General features: G+C 43.8%; 1 non-coding gene across 1 annotated transcript; it reads left to right on the top strand.

Annotated features, from left to right (window-relative positions):
- The first annotated feature begins 464 nt into the window (after positions 1-464).
- Positions 465-536, top strand: TRNAG-UCC (transfer RNA glycine (anticodon UCC)). The gene has a single exon. It is a non-coding gene; the product is annotated as a tRNA-Gly (tRNA).
- The last annotated feature ends 12641 nt before the right edge of the window (positions 537-13177 follow it).

Consider the following 13177-nt stretch of genomic DNA (forward strand, 5'->3'; position numbering starts at 1 on the left):
CTGCCTTCCAAGCAGTTGACACGAGTTTGATTCCAAGCTGACGCACCTCTTCTATGTTGCTTTTTTCTAAGTTGTGGTATATTGTGCAATACGCTGTTTATTTTATTGCACGAAAGCCATTTGGCTATTTGACAAAAACACCCGACTATAATAAAAAGTCAGAGTTCAACGTTTCAGACTCTTATGCAAGAAAATAACTTCTGATGCTCATGTTGGGCTAACTTTACTAATGCTTCACCACTGTTAGCGCATTTACATTCATTGACACATCAACTGCGTCACAGGTAACGAGTCGATTGTTGACTCAGAGGCCGCGCTTACAATAATGATAGCAGTGATCACAATTTATAGGCAGGCAAATTCAGACACGGCACGGAGCCCCAGCCAATTTTCTGTCACTCTCTGCCCAAATTTAATATGCAGAGGTTCAGGATGAACAGATGAAAGCAGCCTCACCAATGCCGGCGTCGATGGTATAGTGGTTAGTATAGCTGCCTTCCATGTAGTTGACCCGGGTTTGATTCCCGGCTGACGCATATTTTCTATATTACTTTTTTCTAAGTTGTGGTATATTGTGCAAACGCTGTTTATTTTATTGCACGAAAGCCATTTGGCTATTTGACAAAAACACACGACTATAATAAAAAGTCAGAGTTCCATGTTTCAGATTTTTATGCAAGAAAATAACTTCTGAGGCTCAAGTTGGCCTAATTTCTACTAATACTTCCTCGCTGTTGGCCAATCTATGTTCATTGACACCACCACTGAGTCACAGGTAACGAGACGATATTTGAATCAGAGGTTGCGCTTACAATAGTGATAGCAGTGATCACAGTTTTATAGGCAGCAAAATTCAGACACGGCATGGAGCCCCAGCCAATTTTCTGTTAATCTCTGCCCATCGTTACAGTGCACGTGTTCCGAATGAACAGCTGAAAGCAGCCTCGCAAATGCTAGTGTCGGTGGTATAGTGGTTAGCATAGCTGCCTTCCAAGCAGTTGACGCGAGTTTGATTCCCGGCTGACGCATCTTTTCTATGTTGCTTTTTTCTAAATTGTGTTATAATGTGCAACACGCTGTTTCTTCTATTGAACGAAAGCCATTCAGCTGTTTGACGAAAACGCCCAACTATTTTAAAAAGTCAGAGTTTCATGTTCTAGATTCTTCTGCAACAAAATAACTTCTGAGGCTGATGTTGGGCTAACCTTTACTAAGGCTTCACCACTGTTAGTGCCTTTACTTTTAATGAGACACCAACTGCGTCACAGCTAACAAGTCGATTGTTGACTCAGAGGCCGCGCTTACAATAATGAAAGCAGTGATCACAATTTTAGAGGAGCCGAATTGAGACACGGCACGGAGCCCCAGCCAATTTTCTGTCACTCTCTGCCCGTCGTTACAATGCAGGTGTTGCGGATGAACAGCTGAAAGCAGCCTCGCAAATGCCAACGTCGGTGGTATAGTGATTAGCATAGCTGTGTTCCAAGCAGTTGACCCGAGTTTGATTCCGAGCCGACGCATCTTTTCTATGTTGCTTTTTTCTAAGTTGTGGTATATTGTGCAAACGCTGTTTATTTCATTGCACGAAAGCCATTTTGCTATTTGACAAGAACCCCCGACAATTTAAAAAGTTAGAGTTGCCTGTTTCAAACTTTTCTGCAACAAAATAACCTCAGAGGCTCAAGTTGGCCTAACTTCTAATAATCCTTCCTCGCTGTTGGCAAATCTATGTTCATTGACACCACCACTGCCTCACAGGTAACGAGACGATATTTGACTCAGAGGCTGCGCTTACAATAGTGATAGCAGTGATCACAGTTTTATAGGAAGAAAAATTCAGACACGGCATGGAGCCCCAGCTAATTTTCTGTTAATCTCTGCCCATCGTTACAATGCACGTGTTCCGAATGAACAGGTGAAAGCAGCCTCGCAAATGCTGGTGTTGGTGGTATAGTGGTTAGCATAGCTGCCTTCCAAGCAGTTGACGCGAGTTTGATTCCATGCTGACGCGCCTCTTCTATGTTGCTATTTTCTAATTTGTGGTATATTGTGCAATACCCTGTTGATTTTATTGCACAAAAGTCATTTGGCTTTTTGACCAAAACACCCGACTATAATAAAAAAGTCAGAGTTCCAAGTTTCAGATTCTTCTGCAAGAAAATAACTTTTGAGGCTCAAGTTGGGCTAACTTTACTAATGCTTCACCACTGTTAACGCCTTTACGTTCATTGACACCTCCGCTGCGTCACAGGTATCGAGTAGATTGTTGACTCAGAGGCCGCGCTTACAATATAGATAGCAGTGATCACAATTTTATAGGCAGCCAAATTCAGACACGGCACGGAGCCCCAGCCAATTTTCTGTCCCTCTCTCCCCATCGTTACAATGCACGTGTTCCTAAGAACAGCTGAAAGCAGCCTCGCAAACGTCGGTGTCGATAGTATAGTGGTTAGCATATGCTGCCTTCCAGCAGTTTACGCGGGTTTGATTCCCGGCTGACGCATCTTTTCTATGTTGCTTTTTTCTAAGTTGTGTTATACTGTGCAACACGCTGTTTATTCTATTGCACGAAAGCCATTCGGCTGTTTGACCAAAACACCCGACTATAATAAAAAAGTCAGAGTTCCATGTTTCAGACTCTTCTGCAAGAAAATAACTTCTGAGGCTCATGTTGGGCTAACCTCTACTAAGGCTTGACCACTGTTAGTGCCTTTACTTTAATTGACACATCAACTGCGTCACAGGTAACGAGTCGATTGTTGACTCAGAGGCCGCGCCTACAATAATGATAGCAGTGATCACAATTTATAGGCAGCCAAATTCAGACACGGCACGGAGCCCCAGCCAATTTTCTGTCACTCTCTGCCCGTCGTTACAATGCAGGTGTTGCGGATGAACAGCTGAAAGCAGCCTCGCAAATGCCAACGTCGGTGGTATAGTGACTAGCATAGCTGTGTTCCAAGCAGTTGACCCGAGTTTGATTCCGAGCCGACGCATCTTTTCTATGTTGCTTTTTTCTAAGTTGTGGTATATTGTGCAAACGCTGTTTATTTCATTGCACGAAAGCCATTTTGCTATTTGACAAGAACCCCCGACTATTTTAAAAAGTTAGAGTTGCCTGTTTCAAACTTTTTAGCAACAAAATAACCCCAGGAGCTCAAGTTGGCCTAACTTCTACTGATCCTTCCTCGCTGTTGGCAAATCTATGTTCTATGACACCATCACTGCGTCACAGGTAACGAGACGATATTTGACTCAGAGGCTGCGCTTACAATAGTGATAGCAGTGATCACAGTTTTATAGGCAGCGAAATTCAGACACGGCATGGAGCCCCAGCCAATTTTCTGTTAATCTCTGCCCATCATTACAATGCACGTGTTTCGAATGAACAGCTGAAAGCAGCCTCGCAAATGCTGGTGTCGGTGGTATAGTGGTTAGCATAGCTGCCTTCCAAGCACTTGACGCGAGTTTGATTCCAAGCTGACGCACCTCTTCTATGTTGCTTTTTTCTAAGTTGTGGTATATTGTGCAATACGCTGATTATTTTATTGCACGAAAGCCATTTGGCTATTTGACAAAAACACCCGACTATAATTAAAAGTCAGAGTTCCATGTTTCAGATTCTTATGCAAGAAAATATCTTCTGAGGCTCAAGTTTGGCTAACTTTACTATTGCTTCACCACTGTTAGCGCCTTTACGTTCATTGACACCTCTGCTGCGTCACAGGTAACTAGTCGATATTTGACTCAGAGGCCGCGCTTACAAAAATGATTGCAGTGATCACAATTTTATAGGCAGCCAAATTCAGACACGGCATGGAGCCCCAGACAATTTTGTGTTACTCTCTGCCCATCGTTACAATGCACGTGTTTCAGATGAACAGCTAAAAGCACCCTCGCGAATGCCGTCGTCGGTGGTATAGTGGTTAGCATATGCTGCCTTCCAGCAGTTTACGCGGGTTTGATTCCCGGCCGACGCATCTTTTCTATGTTGCTTTTTTCTAAGTTGTGTTATACTGTGCAACACGCTGTTTATTCTATTGCACGAAAGCCATTCGGCTGTTTGACCAAAACACCCGACTATAATAAAAAAGTCAGAGTTCCATGTTTCAGACTCTTCTGCAGGAAAATAACTTCTAAGGCTCATGTTGGGCTAACCTCTACTAAGGCTTCACCACTGTTAGTGCCTTTACTTTTATTGATACATCAACTGCGTCACAGGTAACGAGTCGATTGTTGACTCAGAGGCCGCGCTTACAATAATGATAGCAGTGATCACAATTTATAGGCAGCCAAATTCAGACACGGCATGGAGCCCCAGCCAATTTTCTTTCACTCTCTGCCCGTCGTTACAATGCAGGTGTTGCGGATGAACAGCTGAAAGCAGCCTCGCAAATGCCAACGTCGGTGGTATAGTGATTAGCATAGCTGTGTTCCAAGCAGTTGACCCGAGTTTGATTCCGAGCCGACGCATCTTTTCTATGTTGCTTTTTTCTAAGTTGTGGTATATTGTGCAAACGCTGTTTATTTCATTGCACGAAAGCCATTTTGCTTTTTGACAAGAACCTCCGATTATTTAAAAAGTTAGAATTGCCTGTTTCAAATTTTTCTGCAACAAAATAACCTCAGAGGCTCAAGTTGGCCTAACTTCTAATAATCCTTCCTCGCTGTTGGCAAATCAATGTTCATTGACACCACCACTGCGTCACACGTAACGAGACGATATTTGACTCAGAGGCTGCGCCTACAATAGTGATAGCAGTGATCACAGTTTTATAGGCAGCACAATTCAGACACAGCATGGAGCCCCAGCCAATTTTCTGTTAATCTCTGCCCATCGTTACAATGCACGTGTTCCGAATGAACAGCTGAAAGCAGCCTCGCAAATGCTGGTGTCGGTGGTATAGTGGTTAGCATAGCTGCCTTCCAAGCAGTTGACGCGAGTTTGATTCCATGCTGACGCACCTCTTCTATGTTGCTTTTTTCTAAGTTGTGGTATATTGTGCAATACGCTGGTTATTTTATTGCACGAAAGCCATTTGGCTATTTGCCAAATCACCCGACTATAATAAGAAGTCACAGTTGCATGTTTCAGATTCTTATGCAAGAAAATAACTTCTGAGGCTCAAGTTGGGCTAACTTTACTAATGCTTCACTACTGTTAGCGCCTTTACGTTCATTAATACATCAACTGCGTCACAGGTAACGAGTCGATTGTTGACTCAGAGGCCGCGCTTACAATAATGATAGCAGTGATCACAATTTATGGGCAGCCAAATTCAGACAGGGCACGGAGCCCCAGCCAATTTTCTGTCACTCTCTGCCCAAATTTACAATGCAGATGTTCAGGATGAACAGCTGAAATCAGCCTCACCAATGCCGGCGTCGGTGGAATACTGGTTAGCACAGCTGCCTTCCAAGCAGTTGACCCGAGTTTGATTCCCAGCCGACGCATCTTTCCTATGTTGCTTTTTCTAGGTGGTGGTATATTGTGCAAACGCTGTTTATTTTATTGCACGAAAGCCATTTGGCTATTTGACAAGAACCCCCGAATATTTTAAAAAGTTAAAGTTGCCTGTTTCAAATTTTTCTGCAACAAAATATCCTCAGATGCTCAAGTTGGCCTAACTTCTACTAATCCTTCCTCGCTGTTGGCAAATCTATGTTCATTGACAACACCACTGCCTCACAGGTAACGAGACGATATTTGACTCAGAGGCTGCGCTTACTATAGTGATAGCAGTGATCACAGTTTTATAGGAAGAAAAATTCAGACACGGCATGGAGCCTCAGCTAATTTTCTGTTAATCTCTGCCCATCGTTACAATGCACGTGTTCTGAATGAACAGGTGAAAGCAGCCTCGCAAATGCTGGTGTTGGTGGTATAGTGGTTAGCATAGCTGCCTTCCAAGCAGTTGACGCGAGTTTGATTCCATGCTGACGCGCCTCTTCTATGTTGCTATTTTCTAATTTGTGGTATATTGTGCAATACCCTGTTGATTTTATTGCACAAAAGCCATTTGGCTTTTTGACCAAAACAACTGACTATAATAAAAATGTCCGAGTTCCAAGTTTCAGATTCTTCTGCAAGAAAATAACTTTTGAGGCTCAAGTTGGGCTAACTTTACTAATGCTTCACCACTGTTAACGCCTTTACGTTCACTGACACCTCCGCTGCGTCACAGGTAACTAGTCGATATTTGACTCAGAGGCCGCGCTTACAAAAATGATTGCAGTGATCACAATTTTATAGGCAGCCAAATTCAGACACGGCACGGAGCCCCAGCCAATTTTCTGTCCCTCTCTCCCCATCGTTACAATGCACGTGTTCCTAAGAACAGCTGAAAGCAGCCTCGCAAACGTCGGTGTCGATGGTATAGTGGTTAGCATATGCTGCCTTCCAAGAGTTGACCCGGGTTTGATTCCCGGCCGACGCATCTTTTCTATGTTGCTTTTTCTAAGTTGTGTTAAAATGTGCAACACGCTGTTTATTCTATTGCACGAAAGCCATTCGGCTGTTTGACAAGAACCCCCGACAATTTAAAAAGTTAGAGTTGCCTGTTTCAAATTTTTGTGCAACAAAATAACCTCAGAGGCCCAGGTTGGCCTAATTTCTAATAATCCTTCCTCGCTGTTGGCAAATCTATGTTCATTGACACCACCACTGCGTCACACGTAACGAGACGATATTTGACTCAGAGGCTGCGCCTACAATAGTGATAGCAGTGATCACAGTTTTATAGGCAGCACAATTCAGACACAGCATGGAGCCCCAGCCAATTTTTGGTTAATCTCTGCCCATCTTTACAATGCACGTGTTCCGAATGAACAGCTGAAAGCAGCCTCGCAAATGCTGGTGTCGGTGGTATAGTGGTTAGCAAAGCTGCCTTCCAAGCACTTGACGCGAGTTTGATTCCAAGCTGACGCATCTTTTCTATGTTGCTTTTTTCTAAGTTGTGTTATACTGTGCAACACGCTCTTTATTCTATTGCACGAAAGCCATTTGGCTGTTTAACGAAAACGCCCAACTATTTTAAAAAGTCAGAGTTTCATGTTCCAGATTCTTCTGCAAGAAAATAACTTCTGAGGCTGATGTTGAGCTAACCTCTAATAATGCTTCACCACTGTTAGCGCCTTTACTTTTATTGACACATCAACTGCGTCACAGGTAACGAGTCGATTGTTGACTCAGAGGCCGCGCTTACAATAATGATTGCAGTGATCACAATTTTATAGGCAGCCAAATGCAGACATGGCACGGAGCCCCAGCCAATTTTCTGCCACTCTGTGCCGAAATTTACAATGCAGATGTTCAGGATGAACAGCTGAAAGCAGCCTCGCAAATGCCGGCGTCGGTGGAATAGTGATTAGCATATGCAGCCTTCCAAGCAGTTGACCCGAGTATGATTCCCAGCTGACGTATCTTTTCTTTGTTGCTTTTTTTCTAAGTTGTGGTATATTGTGCAAACCCTGCTTATTTTATTGCACGAAAGCCAATTGGCTATTTGACAAGAACCCCCGACTATTTGAAAAAATTAGAGTGGCCGGTTTCAAATTTTTCTGCAACAAAATAACTTCAGAGGCCCAAGTTGGGCTAACTTCTACTAATCCTTCATCGCTGTTGGCACCTCTATGTTAATTGACACCACCACTTCGTCACAGGTAACGAGACGATATTTAACTCAGGCTGCGCTTACAATAACGATAGCAGTGATCACAGTTTTATAGGCAGCGAAATTCAGACACGACATGGAGCCCCAGCAAATTTTCTGTGAATCTCTGCCCATCGTTACAATGCACGTGTTTCGAATGAATAGCAGAAAGCAGCCTCGCAAATACTGGTGTTGGTGGTATAGTGGGTAGCATAGCTGCCTTCCAAGCAGTTGACGCGGGTTTGATTCCAAGCTGACGCACCTCTTCTATGTTGCTTTTTTCTAAGTTGTGGTATACTGTGCAATACGCTGTTTATTTTATTGCACGAAAGCCATTTGGCTTTTTGACCAAAACACCCGACTATAATAAAAAAGTGAGAGTTCCATGTTTCAGATTCTTCCGCAAGAAAATAACTTCTGAGGCTGATGTTTGGCTAACCTCTACAAAGGCTTCACCACTGTTAGGGCCTTTACTTTTATTGACACATCAACTGCGTCACAGGTAACGAGTCGATTGTTGACTCAGAGGCTGCGCTTACATTAATGATAGCAGTGATCAGAATGTTATAGGCAGCCAAATTCAGACACGGCACGGAGCCCCAGCCAATTTTCTGTTACTCTCGGCCCGTCGTTACGATGCACGTGTTCCACATGAACAGCTGAAAGCAGCCTCGCGAATGGCGTGGTATAGTGGTTATTATAGCTGCCTTCCAAGTAGTTGACCCGGGTTTGATTCCCGGCTGACGCATCTTTTCTATGTTGCTTTTTTTTAGGTTGTGGTATATTGTGCAAACGCTGTTTATTTTATTGCAAGAAAGCCATTTGGCTATTTGACAAAAACACCCGACCGTATTAAAAAGTCAGAGTTCCATGTTTCAGATTCTTCTGCAAGAAAATGACTTCTGGGGCTGATGTTGGGCTAACCTCTACAAAGGCTTCACCACTGTTAGGGCCTTTACTTTTATTGACACATCAACTGCGTCACAGGTAACGAGTCGATTGTTGACTCAGAGGCCGCGCTTGCATTAATGATAGCAGTGATCACAATTTATAGGCAGCCAAATTCAGACAGGGCACGGAGCCCCAGCCAATTTTCTGTCACTCTCTGCCCAAATTTACAATGCAGATGTTCAGGATGAACAGCTGAAATCAGCCTTACCAATGCCGGCGTCGGTGGTATAGTGGTTAGTGTAGCTGCCTTCCAAGTAGTTGACCCGGGTTTGATTCCCGGCTGCCGCATATTTTTTATAATACTTATTTCTGAGTTGTGGTATATTGTGCAAACGCTGTTTATTTTATTGCACGAAAGCCATTGGGCTATTTGACAAGAACCCCCGACTATTTTAAAAAGTTAGAGTTGCCTGTTTCAAATTTTTTAGCAACAAAATAACCCCAGGAGATCAAGTTGGCCTAACTTCTACTGATCCTTCCTCGCTGTTGGCAAATCTATGTTCATTGACACCACCACTGCGTCACAGGTAACAAAATGATATTTGACTCAGAGGTTGCGCTTACAATAGTGATAGCAGTGATCACAATTTTAGAGGAGCCGAATTGAGACACGGCACGGAGGCTCAGCCAATTTTCTGTGACTCTCTGCCCATCGTTACAATGCACGTGTTCCAGATGAACAGCTTAAAGCAGCCTCGCGAATGCCGGCGTCGGTGGAATAGTGGTTAGTACAGCTGCCTTCCAAGCAGTTGACCCGAGTTTGATTCCCAGCCGACGCATCTTTTCTATGTTGCTTTTTCTAGGTGGTGGTATATTGTGCAAACGCTGTTTATTTTATTGCACGAAAGCCATTTGGCTATTTGACAAGAACCCCCGAATATTTTAAAAAGTTAAAGTTGCCTGTTTCAAATTTTTCTGCAACAAAATATCCTCAGATGCTCAAGTTGGCCTAACTTCTACTAATCCTTCCTCGCTGTTGGCAAATCTATGTTCATTGACACCTCTGCTGCGTCACAGGTAACTAGTCGTTATTTGACTCAGAGGCCGCGCTTACAAAAATGATTGCAGTGATCACAATTTTATAGGCAGCCAAATTCAGACACGGCACGGAGCCCCAGCCAATTTTCTGTCACTCTCTGCCCGTCGTTACAATGCAGGTGTTGCGGATGAACAGCTGAAAGCAGCCTCGCAAATGCTGGTGTCGGTGGTATAGTGGTTAGCATATGCTGCCTTCCAGCAGTTTACGCGGGTTTGATTCCCGGCCGACGCATCTTTTGTATGTTGCTTTTTTCTAAGTTGTGTTATACTGTGCAACACGCTGTTTATTCTATTGCACGAAAGCCATTCGGCTGTTTGACCAAAACACCCGACTATAATAAAAAAGTCAGAGTTCCATGTTTCAGACTCTTCTGCAAGAAAATAACTTCTGAGGCTCATGTTGGGCTAACCTCTACTAAGGCTTCAACACTGTTAGTGCCTTTACTTTTATTGACACATCAACTGCGTCACAGGTAACGAGTCGATTGTTGACTCAGAGGCCGCACTTACAATAATGATAGCAGTGATCACAATTTATAGGCAGCCAAATTCAGACACGGCACGGAGCCCCAGCCAATTTTCTGTCACTCTCTTCCCGTCGTTACAATGCAGGTGTTGCGGATGAACAGCTGAAAGCAGCCTCGCAAATGCCAACGTCGGTGGTATAGTGGTTAGCATAGCTGCCTTCCAAGCAGTTGACCCGAGTTTGATTCCCAGCCGACGCATCTTTTCTATGTTGCTTTTTTCTAAGTTGTGGTATATTGTGCAATACGCTGATTATTTTATTGCACGAAAGCCATTTGGCTATTTGACAAAAACACCCGACTATAATTAAAAGTCAGAGTTTCATGTTTCAGATTTTTAAGCAAGAAAATAACTTCTGAGGCTCAAGTTTGGCTAACTTTACTATTGCTTCACCACTGTTAGCGCCTTTACGTTCATTGACACCTCTGCTGCGTCACAGGTAACTAGTCGATATTTGACTCAGAGGCCGCGCTTACAAAAATGATTGCAGTGATCACAATTTTATAGGCAGCCAAATTCAGACACGGCACGGAGCCCCAGCCAATTTTCTGTCACTCTCTGCCCGTCGTTACAATGCAGGTGTTGCGGATGAACAGCTGAAAGCAGCCTCGCAAATGCTGGTGTCGGTGGTATAGTGGTTAGCATATGCTGCCTTCCAGCAGTTTACGCGGGTTTGATTCCCGGCCGACGCATCTTTTGTATGTTGCTTTTTTCTAAGTTGTGTTATACTGTGCAACACGCTGTTTATTCTATTGCACGAAAGCCATTCGGCTGTTTGACCAAAACACCCGACTATAATAAAAAAGTCAGAGTTCCATGTTTCAGACTCTTCTGCAAGAAAATAACTTCTGAGGCTCATGTTGGGCTAACCTCTACTAAGGCTTCAACACTGTTAGTGCCTTTACTTTTATTGACACATCAACTGCGTCACAGGTAACGAGTCGATTGTTGACTCAGAGGCCGCACTTACAATAATGATAGCAGTGATCACAATTTATAGGCAGCCAAATTCAGACACGGCACGGAGCCCCAGCCAATTTTCTGTCACTCTCTTCCCGTCGTTACAATGCAGGTGTTGCGGATGAACAGCTGAAAGCAGCCTCGCAAATGCCAACGTCGGTGGTATAGTGATTAGCATAGCTGTGTTCCAAGCAGTTGACCCGAGTTTGATTCCGAGCCGACACATCTTTTCTATGTTGCTTTTTTCTAAGTTGTGGTATATTGTGCAAACGCTGTTTATTTCATTGCACGAAAGCCATTTTGCTATTTGACAAGAACCGCCGACAATTTAAAAAGTTAGAGTTGCCTGTTTCAAATTTTTGTGCAACAAAATAACCTCAGAGGCTCAGGTTGGCCTAACTTCTAATAATCCTTCCTCGCTGTTGGCAAATCTATGTTCATTGACACCACCACTGCGTCACATGTAACGAGACGATATTTGACTAAGAGGCTGCGCCTACAATAGTGATAGCAGTGATCACAGCTTTATAGGCAGCACAATTCAGACACAGGATGGAGCCCCAGCCAATTTTCGGTTAATCTCTGCCCATCGTTACAATGCACGTGTTCCGAATGAACAGCTGAAAGCAGCCTCGCGAATGCTGGTGTCGGTGGTATAGTGGTTAGCAAAGCTGCCTTCCAAGCACTTGACGCGAGTTTGATTCCAAGCTGACGTACCTCTTCTATGTTGCTTTTTTCTAAGTTGTGGTATATTGTGCAATACGCTGTTTATTTTATTGCACGAAAGCCATTTGGCTATTTGACAAAAACACCCGACTATAATTAAAAGTCAGAGTTCCATGTTTCAGATTCTTATGCAAGAAAATAACTTCTGAGGCTGAAGTTTGGCTAACTTTACTAATGCTTCACCACTGTTAGCGCCTTTACGTTCATTGACACCTCCGCTGCGTCACAGGTAACTAGTCGATATTTGACTCAGAGGCCGCGCTTACAAAAATGATTGCAGTGATCACAATTTTATAGGCAGCCAAATTCAGACACGGCACGGAGCCTCAGCCCATTTTATGTCACTCTCTGCCCATCGTTACAATGCACGTGTTCCGGATGAACAGCTGAAAGCAGCCTCGCGAATGCCGGCGTCGGTGGTATAGTGGTTAGCATATGCAGCCTTCCAAGCAGTTGACCCGAGTATGATTCCCAGCCGACGCATCTTTTCTTTGTTGCTTTTTTCTAAGTTGTGGTATATTGTGCAAACGCTGCTTATTTTATTGCACGAAAGCCAATTGGCTATTTGACAAGAACCCCCGACTATTTGAAAATGTTAGAGTGGCCGGTTTCAAATTTTTCTGCAACAAAATAACTTCAGAGGCCCAAGTTGGGCTAACTTCTACTAATCCTTCATCGCTGTTGGCACCTCTATGTTAATTGACACCACCACTTCGTCACAGGTAACGAGACGATATTTAACTCAGGCTGCGCTTACAATAACGATAGCAGTGATCACAATTTTATAGGCAGCCAAATTCAGACACGGCACGGAGCCCCAGCCCATTTTCTGTCACTCTCTGCCCATCGTTACAATGCACGTGTTCCGAATGAACAGCTGAAAGCAGCCTCGCAAATGCTGGTGTCGGTGGTATAGTGGTTAGCAAAGCTGCCTTCCAAGCACTTGACGCGAGTTTGATTCCAAGCTGACGCACCTCTTCTATAATGCTTTTTTCTAAGTTGTGTTATACTGTGCAACACGCTCTTTATTCTATTGCACGAAAGCCATTTGGCTGTTTAACGAAAACGCCCAACTATTTTAAAAAGTCAGAGTTTCATGTTCCAGATTCTTCTGCAAGAAAATAACTTCTGAGGCTGATGTTGAGCTAACCTCTAATAATGCTTCACCACTGTTAGCGCCTTTACTTTTATTGACACATCAACTGCGTCACAGGTAACGAGTCGATTGTTGACTCAGACGCCGCGCTTACAATAATGATTGCAGTGATCACAATTTTATAGGCAGCCAAATGCAGACACGGCACGGAGCCCCAGCCAATTTTCTG

Source organism: Rhipicephalus microplus, chromosome 8 (assembly GCF_043290135.1).
Source record: "Rhipicephalus microplus isolate Deutch F79 chromosome 8, USDA_Rmic, whole genome shotgun sequence".
In the NCBI taxonomy this organism is placed as follows: domain Eukaryota; kingdom Metazoa; phylum Arthropoda; class Arachnida; order Ixodida; family Ixodidae; genus Rhipicephalus; species Rhipicephalus microplus.